Source organism: Canis lupus, unplaced genomic scaffold (genome assembly GCF_011100685.1).
Source record: "Canis lupus familiaris isolate Mischka breed German Shepherd unplaced genomic scaffold, alternate assembly UU_Cfam_GSD_1.0 chrUn_S151H311, whole genome shotgun sequence".
Lineage (NCBI taxonomy): Eukaryota > Metazoa > Chordata > Mammalia > Carnivora > Canidae > Canis > Canis lupus.
The window spans coordinates 1-19,202 of record NW_023330357.1 but is presented as its reverse complement, the minus strand read 5'-3'; positions in this window follow the sequence as shown (position 1 = coordinate 19,202).

The window sequence follows — 19,202 nt, the reverse complement described above, 5'->3', positions numbered from 1 at the left end:
AGACACTTCACCGACTGAGCCACCCAGGCACCCCAAAACCTTAGGTTACCTTTAAATGAGAGGATAATACAGTTTATAAATATTCTGAATTACATTTATCTAAAGAGATTCAAAATTTTCCTATCAGAAGAGTATGAGCTTAACTCCTGGAATTGTCACTTGATTGTCCATTTGAAAGAACTGTGTTCCTTTGGCTAAGTTGTCATCATTACTTTCATTTTCTGTATTAAAAGATCATCATCAGGGTGTCTGGGGGGCTCACTGGATTAAGCCTCAGACTCTTGCTTTCTGCTCTTGATCTCATGAGCCCCACATTGGGCTCCATGCTGGCTGCTGGACATGGAGTCTACTTAAAAAAAAAAAAAAAAAAGGTTCGTCATCTTCCTCAGTGTTTATTCCTTATGAATGTCTGTAGGGTAAATACCGTTTTCTGTTCTACCACTGAAATGGGTACCTTATTCTCATGGATGCATTGAGATATTTTCCTCTTGTTGAGTGACCATCGTGTGATGTCTGTGGAGTGTTCTTGGTAAAACTTGTTGGTCACTTTATTCCTGCTGGCCTCAGGCTCACTGTCACCATGACTCGCCCACTGCTTATTGGTCTTCCCCTCTCATTTCTTCTCTTACCCCAATGGTTAGCAGTATTTTTTCCCTTTCTACCTTTTTTTTTTTTAATGATGGCCCATTTTAAGAAAAATAGTGCTTATAGGCTCTTTTTTGTTGTAAAAAAAAAATATTTATACCAGAAATAACTCTCGAGCCAAAATGGAGGAAAACATATGCTTATGTTTACACCTCGGCTTGCTTATGTTAAGGAGTGAGAGGTTGTCCTATGTTTTTTTTTTTATTTTATTTATTTATGATAGGCACACAGTGAGAGAGGAGAGAGAGGCAGAGACATAGGCAGAGGGAGAAGCAGGCTCCATGCGGGAGCCTGACGTGGGATTCGAAGGTCTCCAGGATCGCCTTGGGCCAAAGGCAGGCGCTAAACCGCTGCCACCCAGGGATCCCAGGTTGGCCTATGTTATTGCCTCAGTGTTGCATGAGCTCAGGACTCCGTTTCTTCTGTCTTTTCCCATTTCTCCATCTGCAGACAGTATCCAGGGTAGAATAGAATTAATATCTTGTGATCATTTGCCACGGTTTAGTTGTGAACAAGTAGGACCGAACAGACATATAGCCCTGCTAAACGATCACTTCTATGTGGAAAATAGAAGTCACATCAATTCATCTAAAACCAAGGTTATTTATTATTTCTAGAAAATTTCCTTTTATATGTTACTGATTTAAACTCACAACTTATTAAGGTGCCTACAGAGATAAGTATATATCTTCCACGAAAGCTATCTTGTCAGTGTCTAGGAAATAGTTCCCAATTAAGTGGGTAATTTCATGTTCTTTGGTTGCTTCCTGACAAGTGTTTTCTTGCTGAAATGGGTGTTTTCTAACTGCGACTTGATGAACGTTCCTGGTGGAAGTGAACAGAGGTGTCAGTGGTCCAGAAGGTCGGGTTCTCAGATCCTCATGTGTTGGCTGAAGTTTCCACCTTACTTTCTTGGCAAGGGATTTGGACCTCGTTAGAGTTCATTCTCGGGGCTCATCCGCAAGGGGATGGAAATCCCTCTCTCCGGGTCCCGCCTGCCTCTGGCTCCGCAGCCTCCCTGGAGCAGTGGCGGCCCTGCTCCTCCTGCGGCCCAGTGCTCAGGAGCTGCGAGGGGCTCCGGCCTCTGGGCCTCTGGGCCTCTGGGCCTCTGTGCTGCGGTTGCCCTGCAGGCCTGAGCGCACGTTCCTTGCCTTCCCTTCCTCGTGTGCTTCCGCTCCCCCTGGCCTTAGCACCTCGCAGGAGAGCCCCTTGCCCTCCCTGCCTTGCTTTTGTTCTCTTTTTGTTTTCTTTTTTTTAATAATAAATTTATTTTTTATTGCTTTTGTTTTCTAAGGCAGAATGGACTTCCCAGTGTTTGTGGTAATGACGTGCACTTAAGGATGTTTAAAGAAGTGGCCTTATAAAATGCATATTTGTATTATTAAGATAGTGCTCAGGTTGCCGCTCCAGAAAATAGGTCAGATCTTCCTGTGAGATCCAGGGGCCGGTTTCTCCCTGGTCCTTTTTTTTTTTTTTTTTTTTTAATTTTTATTTATTTATGATAGGCACACAGTGAGAGAGAGAGCGAGAGAGAGAGGCAGAGACACAGGCAGAGGGAGAAGCAGGCTCCATGCACCGGTAGCCCGACGTGGGATTCGATCCTGCATCTCCAGAATCATGCCCTGGGCCAAAGGCAGGCACTAAACCGCTGCGCCACCCAGGGATCCCTCTCCCTGGTCTTAATTCCAGGAAAGGTTGTGCTTTTCTGAAACAAGTTGTCATTTGGTCTTAAGTACCAGCACATCCTCTATTTAAGTGAGTTTTCCTCTTTCTGTTTACTGCTGTGTGTTATTTTCTTTTTGAAAATAATCTTAATTTCCTTATGGTATTTGTTAATTTATCCATTCTAGAGAAAGACTTTGTTTTTCTTTTTTGAGTATGCTAGAACTGTCATCCAAATAATGATATATTTTTCTAGACTGAAGAGATCTAGATGTATTATTGTGTTTCATATCTTTAATACTTGACCGGCTTTAAACAAAATAAATAGCTGTTCATGCATGACTGATAGGGTTTTAGTTTTTGTCACCCAGTGAAATAGGCTTGGGGATTAGCCATAGGTCATCATCAGTTTAAAGAGAGGAAAATGCACTTGTTTTAATATCTGTGTGATCGAGATACCAAGCTACATTTTCCTCTCTAGCAGAGATGTGTCACACGAGGTTGTAGCTGTGTTCAGTGTAGTGTGGATGCAAAATGGAGGGAAACGTTCCAGTCTGAAGCATTGTCATCTTTTCTCCTAATGAGCCTAAAATTCTAACAAACAATGCACTTTTGGTTTTTTGTATTGTTTTTTTTTTTTTTCAGCAGGTATAAATATGCTTTCATTTTATTCATATGATAGTTTACCCAGTACAGCTCTAGGCTCCAACACCTTAAAAAATAACTCTCCTTTCCATACAAATATCACATCAAAATTCAGGTCCAGATTAATTTCACACACATTAACCTCCAACAGTTAAGCAACGATTTCCTCTGAGATACTTGCTACTCTCATTTCACAATGGATTTGGTTCATATAAATTGATGAAGACAACAGAAAAGAAAGAAAAGAAAAGAAATGAAACGAAAAGTGTTTTTGGACTTAGGTGATTTTGCTTTGTTTTAGTAAAACCTAAATGCATTTGTTAAGTTTGTGGTGTCTTGGGAAGACCAGAGACAATCCAGTTACACATTCTTTTTTTATTTTTTTGTATCACTTTTATTGTTTTCAGTTGTTTGATACTGTTTATTACATGGTTCAGATATTTGACTGCTCTGGTTGAAAATGCCTAAATCTTCTGAAGCTTTTTGAGGACATTAATTCTCTTCTTACTTCTGCCTGTCTACCGCTGAGCCCAGCACAGTGTCTTCCATGTGGCGGTTTCAGATATCTGGTCGATGATTTTTTTTTTTTTTTTTAATAAACTGACACCAAGAGGTTATAAGCTGTAACTTTATAATTTGTAGGACAAAAGCTCTGGACTTTGAAGGGAAGCCGTGATCACTGCTCGGTCCCTGCCCACCCCAAACTCTTAGGCCCCAGATGCAGCCACTCTGGACCCTTTGAGATGCTTGTCTGTTCTCCGCGTCCTTGTATCTGAAGAATGAGTATCTGCTGCAACTTCTTGGTTTCCAGGCTCGGGTGCTGTCCGCGTTCCTGCGTGGAAGGGACAGATTGGCGCCCCCTCGCATGCCTCCCCACGCACAAACTCACGCCTCCTCCCACCCGCGGTGCAGACACGGCTCTGCCGCAGAATCAGACCGATGGCCAGTGAGGGTGTTTCCTAACACGTAAGCACCAGGTGCAGCTCGGGAACCTGGGAGGCTCACTGCCATTTCCAGGCTCGCACAAGTTTTCATTTCTGGAAATTATGGTTCGTGAGGCAGGATGAGGCCTAATCAACATGTGTGACTCTGGCTTAACAGTCCGGGTGTCGGTGGCCAACAGACCCCTCGCAGTCTGGAAAGCCAGCCGTGTGAGTCAGGGAGAAACAGAACCAACTGGAGGTAAGTGTGTAAGTAGATCTACTTTAGGGAGTTGGCTCACACGATGGTGGAGACTTGGTGACTCCAAAATCTGCCGGGGGAAGGCCGGCAGCTGGAGGCCCAGGAAGAGCAGACTTCTCCCTTGCTCGGGGGAGTCAGCCTTTGTTCTAGGCAGGCCTTCACCTGATTGGACGAGGCCCACCCACATTATGGAGGGTGATTTGCTTTACTCAAAATTGCCTGATTTAAATTTTTTTTAATTTTTATTTATTTATGATAGTCACACTGAGAGAAAGAGAGAGAGGCAGAGACATAGGCAGAGGGAGAAGCAGGCTCCATGCACCGGGAGCCCGACTTGGGATTCGATCCCGGTCTCCAGGATCGCGCCCTGGGCCAAAGGCAGGCACTAAACCGCTGCACCACCCAGGGATCCCGCCTGATTTAAATGTTAATCTCATCCAAAGCCACCCTCAGAGAACAGCCAGAAAAGTGTTTGACCGGCTCTCTGAGACCACACTCCAGGCGACCTGACACATCAGATTAACCATCACACCATCAGAAATTCATCCTTGAGTGGAAAAATCTCCTCTTCATACATCAATACACAGCAGCTGTTGTGGCGAACACTGTCGGTCTCGCACGCATCTCTCCTGCTCCGCGGACAGACAAGCCCCTTTCCCAAGACAAGGTCTTGGGAAATTCTTCACCCCTCTCCTGCTTGCTCTCTGGCTGGTGGAACTCCTGTCTTTTTCTTTCTTTCTTGGTTTGCTTCCTCAGTTTTGGTGGTTTGCTGAGACGTATTTTGAAAATATTGTCTTTCCATCTGTGGCTTGTCTTTTTATTCTTTATAAGAGCAGAAGTGTACATTTTCATGAAGATTAATTTATCATTTTTTTGTGTTTATGGATCATATTTATGTTGCATCAGAGAAATCTTAGTCCAACATAAATAAAAAGACATTTTCTTATATTTTCTTGTGGAAGTGTGATGTTTCAGGCTGTACATTTAGGACCGTGGTTAACTTTATGTTTGTATATGATGCAATTTATCAATTTCTTCTTTCTTTCTTTCTTTCTTCTTTCTTTCTTTCTTCTTTCTTTCTTCTTTCTTTCTTTCTTTCTTTCTTTCTTTCTTTCTTTCTTTCTTCTTTTCTTCTTTTCTTCTTCTTCGTTCCTTTTTTGGTATTTCTATCTCTAGCTGTTTCACACACAGATTTGCTGAAAAGACTTTTCTTTCTCTGCTCCCTTTTATTTCTTTTTCCTGTCTTACTGAAGTGGCTGGAACCGCATAAGAATGTCACACAGAACAGTGAAAAGTGGAGGCCTTGTCCTGTCACTGATCTCAGAGGGAAAGTGTCTACTGCTCTTCTGTCAATGTGATGTTAGCTATGGTGTTTTTGTACACGACTTTAATCAGTTTGAAAAAGTTCCCTTCTGTTTTTAATTTGCTGGGGATGGATGCTGCTTTTTCTGCATTGAGATGACATGTGCGTTTTCCTTTCTAATTAATATGGTGGATTATACTAGTTGTTAATTTAATTTGATTAGTTAAAAAAGATTTTGTTTACTTATTCATGAAAGACACACACACAGAGGCAGAGGCATAGGCAGAGGGAGAAGCAGGCTTCCTGCAGGGACCCCGATGCAGGACTCGATCCTGGGACCCTGGGATCATGACCTGAGCTGAAGGCAGATGCTCAACCACTGAGCTACCCAGGTGTCCCCAATAGTTTAATTTTAAACCAACCTTGCATTGAACCTCAGTTGGTTGTGATTTATCTTTTTAAATATTGTTAGCTTCAATTTATTAACACTATGTTGAGAATGTTTACACCCATGCTTGTGAAAATATTATATTTATTTTATTTTATTTTATTTTATTTATTTTGGGGGAATGTCTTTGGTTTTGGTAGCAGAGACTTCGGCCACTTATGGGCAGGCCCTCGTCCACTTCTCTGCACAGTTTGTCTAGAATTGGTTTGATTTCTTTTTCTTTTTTTTTCTTGATTTTATTTATTTATTTGAGTGAGTGAGAGAGAGCGAGAGCGAGTGCACGCATGAGTGGGGGGAGGGGCAGAGGCAGAAGGAGAAGCGGACTCCCCGCTGAGCAGGGAGCCCAACATGAGGGTTGAATCCAGGACCCTGAGATCATGACCTGAGCTGACGGCAGTTGCATCACCGACTGAGGTACCCAGGTGCCCCATTTTATTTCTTAAATATTGGTGGATTCCCCCAGTGGAGCTCCCTGGGCCTGGAATTTTATCTGTCCCTTGGTTTTTACTACAAATTCAATTTTGTTAACAGACATAAGGCTGTTTGTCTTCTTTTCTTGAGTGAGCTTCGGTAGTTTGTCATCCAAGGACCTTGCCCACTTTGTCTTAGTTGTCAGAATTATTGGCATGCGTCTGTCCACAATAGTCCCTTATTATGCTCTTAATATCTATATCACCTGAAGGGCTGCCACTTCTCACTCCTGCTGTCGTGACTTTTTTGTTCTCTTGGTTTTCCTGGTCAATCTAGCCAAAGACTTATTCATTACATCAATTTTCTAAGGAACCAGCTTTCTGTTTCATTGATTTTGCTGTTGTTTTGCTTTTTTTTTTTTCATGGATTTCCATTCTCATCTGTATGATTTTTTTTCCTTCTCGTACTATGTTGATTTTTATTTTTTCCCTCCAGTTTCCTAAGATGGAAGATGGAAGTTGGAATTGTTGGTTTTAAACAAACTTTTCTAGGGTAGGTGCTAAGTGATATGTATTTCCCTCCAGACGCTGCTCCAGCGGCAGCCTGCACGTGTTGATACAGTGCATTTCATTGTCACTCAGTTCAAAACCCTTTCTAATTTCTTCTTAAAGTTTCTTCTTTGTTCAATGTCTTATTTGGAAACATTTTATTTAGTTACTAAACATTCACAGATTTTCGAGACATGTTTCTAGTATTGATTTACAACCTAATTTCATTTCGTGATTGGAGAACATATCTTTATGACTAAAATCCTTCACAATTTGTTAAGATTTGTTTCATGGCCCGGACTATGGATTATCTTGACAAATATTCCATTTGCACTTGGAAAGAATGTATGTTCTGCTGCTGCCAAGTATCATGTTCTTCTGGAATGTCCCTCAGGTCAGGTCCTCGGTGTTGTAACTGATGGGCTGTCTACATCCGCCATCAATTTACTGAGAGGGATGTTGAAATCCGTGACTCTACTGTTTCTACCTCCTTGTCTTTATCATGTTTGCTTCATGTATCCTGAAGCTCTGTTAGGTACATAAGCACTTAGGACTTTTGTCATGTCCTCTTGATGATCGGACATCTATTTCTTCACGACATAGTTCTGTGTCTCCCCTCTAACAGTCTGGGTCTGAAATCAACCTTGTCAGACATTAACGTGCGACTACTTGCTTTCGATTAGTATGGAATATCTTTTTGCATCCTTTACATTTAACTTATTTGTGTCTTTGCATTTCAAGTCACTTTCTCGGGGCGCCTGGGTGGCTCAGTAGGTTGGGTGTCTGCCTTTGGCTTGGGCCATGGTCTTGGAGTCCTGAGATAGAGTCCCGAGTCAGGCTCCCTGCTCAGCTTCTCCTTCTACCTCCGCTGCTCTGCCTGCTTGTCCTCTCACTCTCTCTCTCAAATAAATAAATAAAACCTTAAAAGAAATAAAGTCATTTTTCTGGTGGCTATTATGTGCTGGGGCTGTGGTTTTTCATTGGATCTGACAATCTCTAACTTTTAAGTGGGTTTTGGACCATTTATACTGAGTGTGATTATGGACATGGTTGAGTCTAATTCTATCCACTTGCTACTTGTTTTCTACTGTCCCGTTTGTTTGTTCTCTTTTTCTTGTTTCTCTACTTTCTCTTGGATTCATTGACCATTTCTTTTTATAATTCCATATCATTTATGTTGCTACATTATTGGCTATTTTTTTATTGTGATACTTTAGTGGTTTGTTTAGTTTTTAGAGTTTATGATATAAATCTTTAATTGACCTGCCTTTGAGCAAGATCGTGCCCCTTCCCATATAGTAAATGCAACTTACACTATGCTCCTACTTCTTCCTTTCTGTTCTTTGTGCTATTATTGTAACGTATTTTACTTTTACATATGTTATACATTCCACAATATAGTTTTGTCATTATTGCTCTAAACATTCAGCTATCTTTTATAAAGGTTAATTCATTTTTAAGTCTTCATAATTTCCCATCTACTTATCATTTCTGATGCTCTGCATTCCTTTACGTTGGTCCAGATTTCCATCTGGTGTAATTTTTCTTCTGTTTGCTGGAGGTAAGTTCTTCTGGCTATAGTATGGATGGAAAATATTTTATTTTACTTTCATTTTTTGAAAGATATTCTTTTTGGGTAAAGAATTCTAGGTTTACAGTTATTTTTCTTCAAATGGTAAAGAAATTTCTTCATTGTCTTCAACAGAAGTCTTCATGAGAAGTTAGCACTCGCCCTTACCTTCATCCTTCTCCGTGTAGTTGTCTTATTTCTCTGCTGCTTTTAAGATTTTCTCTTTGTTCGTGGTTTTGGGCAAAATGGTACGACATGTAGTTTTTGTCATGATTCTTGTGATTGGGGTTCAATGAGCCCCTTTAATATATGGGATTATACTTTTGTAATATAAGTTTTAGGAAAGTGGGTCTGGATGACTATGGGAGGACTGGGTTTGGGAAGGCTGCTCTGGATAGTTCTGGAGGGACTTTGAGAAGGTTGGCTCTGGGTGGCTGTCTCAGATGGCGCCATGGCTGAGAGCAGGGAAGTCACAGGTGCTTTAGGGCAGCCTATCACTCTCAGACTCTGTCTTGTCCAGATTCCCCTTCCTAGTGTGGGTTTCTCTAACTCCCCAGGCCAATATGGGACCCTCACATAGGTTTCCTTTGCACTGGGAAGTTGTCCCTCTAGTGTTTTCTATTGTTTAATTATGTTTAGTACTTCTTCAGTTTGGGTCTTTCTGTGGATCCTAAGGCTCCATGAGCGCCTCTGACATTCTGTGTGGCTCAAAGTCGCTACTCAAGGATTGCTGAATTAGTGAGAGAAGGACCAGGTGAATGAGCTGTGTGCTGCTGTTCCTCACCATTCAAGTCTTCAGTTTATTTCGTCCATAGCTTCAGGTCCTACTAACCCCAAGTCTCTGACCACTTGGAAACTCTGTTCCAGGAGGTTTTGAGGAAAGCGAGGTGCCAGACTTTCTGGGGAATGTCTGGGAGGAGGGACCTGGGGATTGAGGTGTTCAATAGCTGTTCACACACCACTAGGGGTTTCATGATGTGCTGCCACCAGCTCCATACTCCTGGTGTCCCATCTACAAAGTGCTGCCTCTCTAACCACACCATGAAAACCGAGCATTTGGTTGTGGGGTGTAGCAGAATTAGAACACTAATTATAGTGCTCTCTGGGGGAGCCTGGAGCACTGGAGTCATGGTTACGATTCTGGTCTATGGGATTTACTTGAGTTCTTTTTTTCCTTTTATTTCTACACTTGGTGTGACAATAGATTTACATAATGAATATGTGTCAAGGGTTTCAAGTCATAGCTTTCCTAGGCTTCCATCATTTCTTGAAAGAAGACAGATTTTTGATGTTTTTTGAATTTTGCAACAATGTGGGCTGGTCTACATGGACAATTGGCATGTTGTGAGGATTGAAGCTCATTCACGTATCACGTATGGCATCTGGAAGCCCTGAAACAACACCCGGGGCTGATGGTGTTGGAGTCCCTTAACGATCTGAATTGTCATGCTGTTCATTTGCTTGAAAACTTGTCTTTGAGAGTCATTATAGCACAAAAGATGCAGAGGGAGAATTAGGGTGAAAGACGTGAGTTTGAACCAAAGATCTGCTACATAAAAATAATACAGCGAGGCCTCCAGCCTGGACATAGTAGAGTAGACCTGCTTCTCCATATTCCTCTTTGCCCTGGAAATAAAGCAAAGCAAGAGGCAGCGAGAGGAAGGAGGAGGGTAGGCTACCGTGGGACCCGAGGGATGAACAGCAATTCAGTGGGGGGGATCTTACACTCCCCGACCCAACAGAGGGAGGTGGTCCAGGCCCTGAGGCTGGCAACAGGGGACAAGGGAGTCTTTCCATCAAAGCAGTGGAAAGAAACATCCACGGGAGGGACTGACCAGGGACCCCATTCAGTGACGAGTGGCTGGTGGGGAGGTCGTCCCTTTCCTGCTAGATCCTAGACTCCTTGCCCACCCTAGACACTGACCAGCTGGCTGGCTCTGGTAGAAAGAGTCCTGCCCCGGGTCACATGTTGTCATGGTGGGATTGAGGTTCTTTCCTTGGCTCGACGACACTGGGGAGTGTGTCTTGCTCTGCAAACTGTAGGCTGTGGTAAGCCTTAGGTAGCTACTGTAACCAGGACAGTGTGGTATCGGGGGATGATAGACACAGACTGATGAACAAAACAGAGAATCTGGCCATGGACCCACACAAAGGAGCCCAACCGACTTTCAACAAACATGCAAGAGCGCTTAAGTGGAGGAAGGCAGGTCTAACAACAAGTTGTGCTGGAGCCGTTGGACATCCACAGGCACACTCAGAAAATGAACCTGACCTACACTTTACACCTTGAAATGAACTCTAAGTAGGTCCTGCACTTAAGTGTAAAGAGTGAAACCACAACTTTTGGGGAAAAAGGGAAGCTCTTCAGGGTCTAGGGCCAGAGTTCTTAGGCTTGACACCAAAAGCACCATCCATAAAAGGAAGATGGATAAATTGGACCTCAGCGGAATCAAAAACTCAAACTCGTGCTCTGTGCAGGACCACGTGACCAGGATGAAAAGATTACAGGCTGGGAGAAAAAATTTGCAAACCATATGTTCCAAAGAGAACTAGTATCTAGAATAGAAAACCTTACAAGTTAACAGTAATGCGCGATCCAATCACAAAATGGGCAGAGACGGCAGTCAGTCTCTTGACAAGGAGGTAGGGTTGGCAGCGAAGCACAGGAGGTGATGCCCAGCAACACAGCCATCAGGGACGCGTTATGGAAACCACAGTGGGACATCACTGCACACCGCTCAGAACGGTAACAAGTGACCTCTCCATTGGTTGGACATGGGCCCCTGCACTCGCAGAGGGCAGGTGAGATCCAAGACACAGGAGGCCCCTCCTGGCTGGTGGGTGGCAGGTTGAATAAGCAAAGGAACGTACTTGCCAGGCTGGTCGTGAGTGGCTGCGTGACCAGTGGTCTCCGTCCCTGCCCGCTGGAATCTTGCGAGTTAAGGAGTGAACCTGACGAGTTCCGTCACACGCGCCATCCAGGTGGCCCAGCTACACGCGCCGTCTGGCAGCTGCACCCCATGGGAAGCAGCGGGCAGAGCTGCGACCCGGGGGGAGGGGATGGGCAGCCCCTGGCAGCTGATGGCCTCGTGGGTCCAGCGGCCGTCACCCCTCTCAGCTCCTCCTGCAGCCACCAAACGCCGGGGGAACCTGGATCTCTCCTCCACGGCTGGCCGTGGTTAGATGGCACAGGCGCTGGGAGACCAGTCTGCTGGCTTCTTCAAAACTAAACGTACCGGGGACCCCTGGGTGGCTCCGCGGTTAAGCACCGCCTGCGGCCCATGGCGTGACCCCGGGGTCCCGGGATTGAGTCCTGCGTCGGGCTCCCTGCATGGAGCCTGCTTCTCCCTGTGCCTGGGTCTCTGCCTCTCCCTCTCTCTCCCTCTCTCTCTCTCTCTCTCTCTCTGTCTCTCATGAAAAAATAAAATCTTTTTTTTTTAAACTAAACGTGCAGCTACCGTGTGACCTAGAAACTGCACCTCTGGGCATGCATCCCAGAGAAATGGAATTATTTTCCCTGGAAACCTGTCCATGAATAGTCAAAGCAGTTTTATTGGTAAGAGCCCCTGACCTGGGAGCCGCCCGGGTGCCCTGCAGTGGGCAGTGGTCCCGCGGGCTGGGCCCATCCCCCGGGAGCAGCTCTCAGCCCCTAAAGTGAACGAGTTATTGCTACACACGACGTGGCGATGTTCCCGAGGCTCACGCTGTCGCCGGGTCACTGTGGGGTTCCATCTGTAGCACATTCGTGAAGTGACAAAAGCTTGGAAATGGGGAGCAGAATTTTGGTGCCCGCAGTCAGGGCCGGGGGGCCGGGAGGGGGTGGGACCTGCTGGGATGGACGGTCTGGTCCTGCCCGTGGGGGGCACCGCAGGAACCCACGGAATCGCACAGAACAGGATCGCCCAGAACTAACCCCCCACGCAGCAGAAGCGGCAAACCTGGGGCCCCTGGTGTCCGGGCCCTTCCTGGTGGCGGCTCGTGCGGGCTCCGGGCACCTGCCACCGGGTGGGGGCCTGGGCCCTGTGGGCTCCTGCAGCTGGCCGAAGCTCCAGATTCTCCCCACGACGACCTCGGCTGGGGAACAGGTGACGAGCCCCGCGGGGCTTCTCTCTTTCCGTGAAGAGTCTAGAGGAAGGTGAGCCCGGCCGGCGGGGGCCGAGCTGGGGGCCGAGCCGCGCTCCTCTGCACCCCACACGCCCGTCTCATGCCATCCTGGCCACTCCTGGCTTCCCCCGTGACAGACACTGAGGCCTCAGTTTACCCAGCCTCTGGGGTCGGGGTGAGGTGTCAAGTGCGGTTCCCACGGGAGGTTAGCGGGGGACACAGGTGCTGCCCCAGGGAGCTCTCAGGTCAGCACGGAAATCGGTCCCGTTTCCCCGATGACGAGGCCCGCTTCTTCCCTGGAAGCTTCTGGGCGCCCAGGCCGGGGGGGAGCAGAGGGGAGCCCGGGCCCCTGAGGCCTGCAAACAGCGGCCCGGGGCCAGAACGAGCGAGGAGGGGCCAGGCTGGCGGCCCACGGGAGAGGCTCGGCCGTTGCTGCACCTGCCGCCAGCGTCCCCCGCTGCCCGGGGGAGCCAGGCCTTCGCCTGCCCGGTCGCCCCCTTCCGCCCTCTGCGCACTGGCTTCGGCCGCCTCGGTGGCGTCCTTTACGGGGTCCTACTCCCCCGCTCCCGGAGGGCGCCCGTCTCTGCAGCTCCCACCCCACTGTCCTCTGCCGGGTTCTCCACTGGGTGACCCAAGGGACGTGGGGCGGCGGTCCTGCCAAGTCCTTGGCCACACCAAGCACGCTGGCTTCTTGGAACTGGCGTCCAGACCCCAGCTCAGCCTGTGCCCCTGACCCCACAGCCTCATCTGGGGCCAGCGCAGAGCTCCGGGGCCTGGGGAACGCATCCAATGGTGGTCCTGGGACCCGGCACACTTCTGCTCACCGAGTGGGAAAGGTTCTGGGCCAATTCCAGCAGGTGTGTGTGTGTGTGTGTGTGTGTGTGTGTGTGTGTGTGTTGGGGGGGTTGCCCTCCACCCAAGAACTCTCCACGACACCAGCCGGATGTCCTACAATTCACCTGGATTTTGACAGTATTTGGAAACAACATTGATCTCACGGGTAAGTGCCCAGACCTGGAAGATCGTCCTGTGTCCCATCCCCCATCTGGCCCCCGACTACCCACCCCAACACCCCAACACCCACCCTGCGTCCCAACCCCAGGCTCTCACCAGTGCTTCTGACCAACCAGCTGCAGATTGGAGGCTCTGGGGACCCCCTCCTTGGGGCCAGGTAATTTGCTGCAGCAGCTCACAGAAACGAGAGACACGGGCGTTTACCAGCTTGTTGAAGGATGTGATAACTTTATCATGTACACAGGTGCACAGCCAGAAGGGAGAGCTGCCGGGGGTGGGGGGGCATTGTCTTCCCAGGCCCCCAGGGCCCATGGTCCCCACATCACCTGCTCACCAGCCCGGGAGCTCCCCAGACCCCGTCCTTGTGGGGGTTTCTGGGGCTTCATCCCAAGGACGGGATTGATGAAATCACCAGTCATGGCTGTGGGTTCACCCGGCCCCGCCCCTCCCGAGGGCAGAGGCTGGGGGTGGGGCTGGGGCTGGGGGGTCCCACCTGTAAGCACGTGGTCGGCCCCCTGGCAACCAGCCCCCCATCAGGTGTTTTCCTGACCTCACCTCCTCAGCATAACAGGAGACACCTGAGCCCCCGCCTTAGGGAATCCGGGGGGGCTCGGGGGCTCCGTGCTGGGAATGCGCCGAGACCAAGTCTGTCCTCACCAGGAATCTCAGGAACTTATGTCACTTTATGGTTTTTGAAAACCCTTCATTCTCTTTGACCTTGGTTCTCTCTTTCCCCAGAGATTCCTGATGTGCTCACTGGTCTCACTGAAAACAAGTGGGTTTGAGGCTGAGGGTGGACGAGAGTCTCAACAACCTGACACCAGACGCCCAGGGGCCCTGGGGGTGATGAATAACCACGGAAGGACAGGACAAAATGTTCCCTACATCTGGTTTTTTGTCTGCCTTCAGGGCTTGGCTCCATGCTACCCTGCAGACCAGCCCGCCCCCCACCCAGGCCCAAACTGCTCCTCCCTGCGATATCACCTGTCACCGTGTCCCGGTGTGCCAGCGTGCTCTCTGTGAGGTCCGTGGCCCGGAGGGAGGGGGCCACCTGTGCTGTCCTCGCTTATGGCACTGGGCTCACCATGCCAAGGGCTGACACTCAAGTGTCTGTCGGGAAACACCAGAATCTTATTCCTGGATGTATATGACTTGTTGAGTGGATGAAGGAATGATGGACAGTGACACCCCCTGTGTCCAGGAGCCGCAGTGTCGTGCCGGGGACTGTCTGCCACCAGGGGCGTCTGAGACCGATGGGAGGGCGCCCGGCAAGCACCAGGCCTCACACTCGCTCCCGTCCTGGTGTGTGAGTCCCCACTTCCAGGTGCAAGGGGAAGTCATCCGTGGGAGGGTCCTCTGGGGGGGCCAGGACTCCACACCCCCCACTCTCAGACTCAGGGGTGGAATCCACCGTGGAAACGGGAAACGTTGTCAGGAGCAGAGGGGACGGCAGCACAGGGACCCCCGTAGACACCCCCATCCCGGGAAGCGGGTCGATAAGGCCACCTTCAGAACCGCCCTGAGCTCCACCTGCCGTCTCGCAGACGTGCCCAGCCGGCCTTCAAGGGGGCGGCCCTGCGCAGCACACGGCAGCCAAAATGCACGGGGCACGTGCTCTGCCCCTGGCGCCTTCCTAAGCACCTGTTGTCCTGATGGCAACCGCGTGGCCCATGTGACGGGACCCGGAGCCATGGGCGGGGAAGGACATTGCTGCACCAGCGCTGATGAGCGGCAGGAGGTGTGCACAGCTCGGGGCGTGGGGCTCAGATCTGAGCCTGAACCTCCAGCCCCGCGGACCCCAGCCGCGACCCTACTATCCATCCTGTCTGAAAGGATGGGCCGTGTGGCCAGAACCTCTCACTTTTTTCGAGAATATCATTCATTCATTTCATTCATTCATTTAAGAGAGACAGAGCTTGCACGGAGTTGGGCGGTGTGCAGAAGCAGCAGGAGACAGAGAATCCCAAGCAGACGCCCCACTGAATGTGGAGCCTGACCTGGGCCTTGGTCTCATGACCCAGAGATCTGAGGGGAAATTAAGAGTCTGAGGCTCAACCACCTGAGCCACCCAGGAGCCCCTGCTTTCACATATTTTAAGGAATAGATCCATATAAAGTATGTTTTCAGACCATAATGAAATTAAACTAGAAATAAAGAGCAGAAAGCTGAAAAATCTTCACGTATTTGCTAATTTAAACAACACATTAAAAAAAAAACCCTATAGATCAAAGAAGAAGTCTTGAGAGAAGATACATTTCTTATAATATCTTACCTGGTTTTGGTATTGGCATTGGTTGTGTAGTGCTGGGAAGTGTGTCTGCTTCCTTTATGGGTGCTAAAGCTCTGGAAAATTCAACTTATCAAAATTTGTGAAATGCAGCTAATGCAGTTGGTGAAGGGGAATGTACGGCATGGAAATGCACATATGAGAAAACAAGGAGGATCTAAAGCTGGTCACCTGAACTTCCGCTATGGGAAATGGAGTAAGACGAACAATTTAGGGCTCGTGCAAGCGGGACAGAGTACATCATAACAATTAGGCCAGAAGTCAACAACATTGAAAACAGGTACACAATAAATAAAATCAACAAAATGAAAAACTAGGTCCTTGGAAAATCAGTAAAATTGAGCAATCTCTAGCCACAGATGTGGAAAAAATATTTGTAAATCACCTTCCTGGTAAAGGCCGTGCATCCAGAATATACAAAGAACTCTCACAACTCAATAATAAAGAGCAAGCAGCTCGATTAAAAAATAGACAATGGATCTGGTTGGCCGTTGCTCTAAAAGCAATACACAGACCTTGAGTGAGGATGCACGGATTCGGACATCACCTGTCACTATACGGGGCCACGGCATTGAGATGTGACCAGAGCTTGTCAGAACGACTGGAATGGGGGCACCTGGGTGGCTCAGTTGGTTGAGCATCTGCCTTTGGCTCAGGTCATGATCGCAGGGTCCTGGATCAAGTCCCTCATGGGGCTCCCAGCTCAGAGGGACTCTGCTTCTCCCTCTCCCTCTGCCCCTCATACTCTCTCTTGCTCGTGCATACTCTCTGTTTCAAATAAATAAAATCCTTTCTAAAAAAAGAATGACTAAAATGTGAAAATGGTTTTATACCAATTTCTGGCGAGGATGTGGAGCAGCAGGAGCTCTCATTCACTGCGGGTGGGAATGCGAAATGGCACAGCCGCTTTGGAAGACCTTCAAAGTCTCGGATAACACTAAACAGCCTTACTGAATGATCCAGTAATTGTGCTTCTGGGTAGTTTTCAACAGATTTAAAAAATGATATCCGTACAAAAAGCTGCATATGAGGCACCCTTATTCACAGTCACCCCAGTGGGAAGCAATGACGCTGGGCTTCGGTAGGTGAATGGGTACACCAACTGGTCATTAGTATGGTGGGATGCCCCTCGGTGATGAAAAGGAGTGAGCGACCCTACCGGCATGGGTCTGAGCTGGATATTGAGAAGTGAGAGGCTACGTGGTGTTGATTCAATTGATAGGACATTCTGGAAGAGGCCAAAGTGTAGAAATATAGTGTTGGTAGACAGGTTGCTCTCAGTGGCTCGAGGATGTTCATGAGCTGGGAGGTTGGAATGCTCAAAGCACCAGGGAGCTTTAGGCAGCGACTCTTGGATGGTGGATACATGACCCTGGGTGTTTGGGAACACAGGACCTCACAGCACAGAGTGAACCTTCATGCACACAACTTAAAAAACTCACACGGGAGTTTGGGGATCCCAGGTGGAAAACAGACTGAGAAAGAGCCGTCACAAGTGTGTGAAGGAGCTTCATGAAAAGGGTGGGGGTGAGGCGCTGGCCCTCGTAACTTCAGAGATGAGCAGAGGCCATAGGCTAACGGTGGGAGGACCAGTTCACAGCACCGTCCTCCAGCCAAGGAGCTGCTTCTCGAGGTGGAAGAGGGGACAGCTCTGGAACTGCCGCGTGGACGGGGCACTGTGCAGCCAGGCGAGTGGATGTGGGCGGTGGGAGCAGACTACCCACTGTGACAGAGGGAGCTCACAGACGAGCAAGGGAGGAGGGAGCAGTGGACTGAGAGTATTGGGTGAAAGTCTCAGACATCAGTGTGAACTCGTGTTCAGCTAGTGTAGACTCAGATGGCGCATGCAGCAGTGGCTACTGATGTGTGTGTTCACGTGGGTTAGCACACACATGTTCTGTTTCCCTGGGAGCCGGGGGCCGTGAGGCCTCATCACGACCTGTGCTCAGCACTTGATACTCCCCTCCTCTGGGAAAGGGCCCCACGGCTGCTGGGAGGACCGGCTGGCTCTGGGCCCATCAGAGAACACAGGAGGTGAGCGTGGAGCACCTGGTGGCGCCAGGACAGGAGGTGTCTGAAGAAACATGAGGATGCCGCGGAGACAGAGGAGCCGCACGAAAGACGGGCCCGTGGCCAAAGCTGGGGCAGGTATGGCAGCACATGAAATAAAGTAGTAATTGGTTTATAACCCATAGAATAAAATAAATATGCATGAATGTGCTATAAATAAATGCAAGACTAGACAAATCTCTCACACAGAAGAATTCAAGGAGGTGGAACACGGCTCCCCATCCCTCAAATGTGGGCTGTGCACAGCGCCTTCTCTCCGAAGCGCCCAGCATGCAAAGGGGAGAAACCTCGCAGACACGACCTCAGCCCCGTGATCCCGGTGGCCAGGAAAGGAGTCCTGCTGGTGGCACGTGCCCTGGCTCTGATGGCCAGGGGCGCTCTTCCTCTGTGGTCTTCCTCCTGAGAGCCCATAACCCCAGTGTAATCGCTGGAGAACATCAAACACTCCCAAGTTTGCAGAAATTATGCAAACCACCTGACCAAGATTTCTCAGAACTGTAAAAATCATCCAAAACAAGAAAAAAGTTTGAGAAATGGTTACAGCCAAGAAGAGTCTAGGGACATGTGGCAACTGAATGTCATATAGTGTCGGGGTGGGGGGGAAGAGGGGACCTGGAGCAGAAAGGACAGGAATACAAAACTTTATCAACGTTAGTTGATAATGATCTGTCAATATTGATTGATCAGCGGAACCATACTAAGATATATGTGGGCTCTAACTCTGGAAAACTGTGTGGGGGTCCCCAAAGAGTTAACAATAGACCTGCCCTACGACCCAGCAATTGCACTGGGGATTTACCCCAAAGATACAGATGCAATGAAACGCCGGGACACCTGCACCCCGATGTTTCTAGCAGCAATGTCCACAATAGCCAAACTGTGGAAGGAGCCTCGGTGCCCATCGAAAGATGAATGGATAAAGAAGATGTGGTTTATCTATACAATGGAATATTCCTCAGCCATTAGGAACGACAAATACCCACCATTTGCTTCAACGTGGATGGACCTGGAGGGTATGATGCTGAGTGAAGTAAGTCAATCGGAGAAGGACAAACAGTGTATGTTCTCATTCATTTGGGGAATATAAATAATAGTGAAAGGGAATAGAAGGGAAGGGAGAAGAAATGTGTGGGAAATATCAGAAAGGGAGACAGAACATGAACACTCCTAACTCTGGGAAACGAACTAGGGGAGGTGGAAGGGGAGGAGGGCGGAGGGTGGGGGTGAATGGGTGACGGGCACTGAGGGGGCACTTGACGGGATGAGCACTGGGTGTTATTCTGTATGTTGGTAAATTGAACACCAATAAAAAA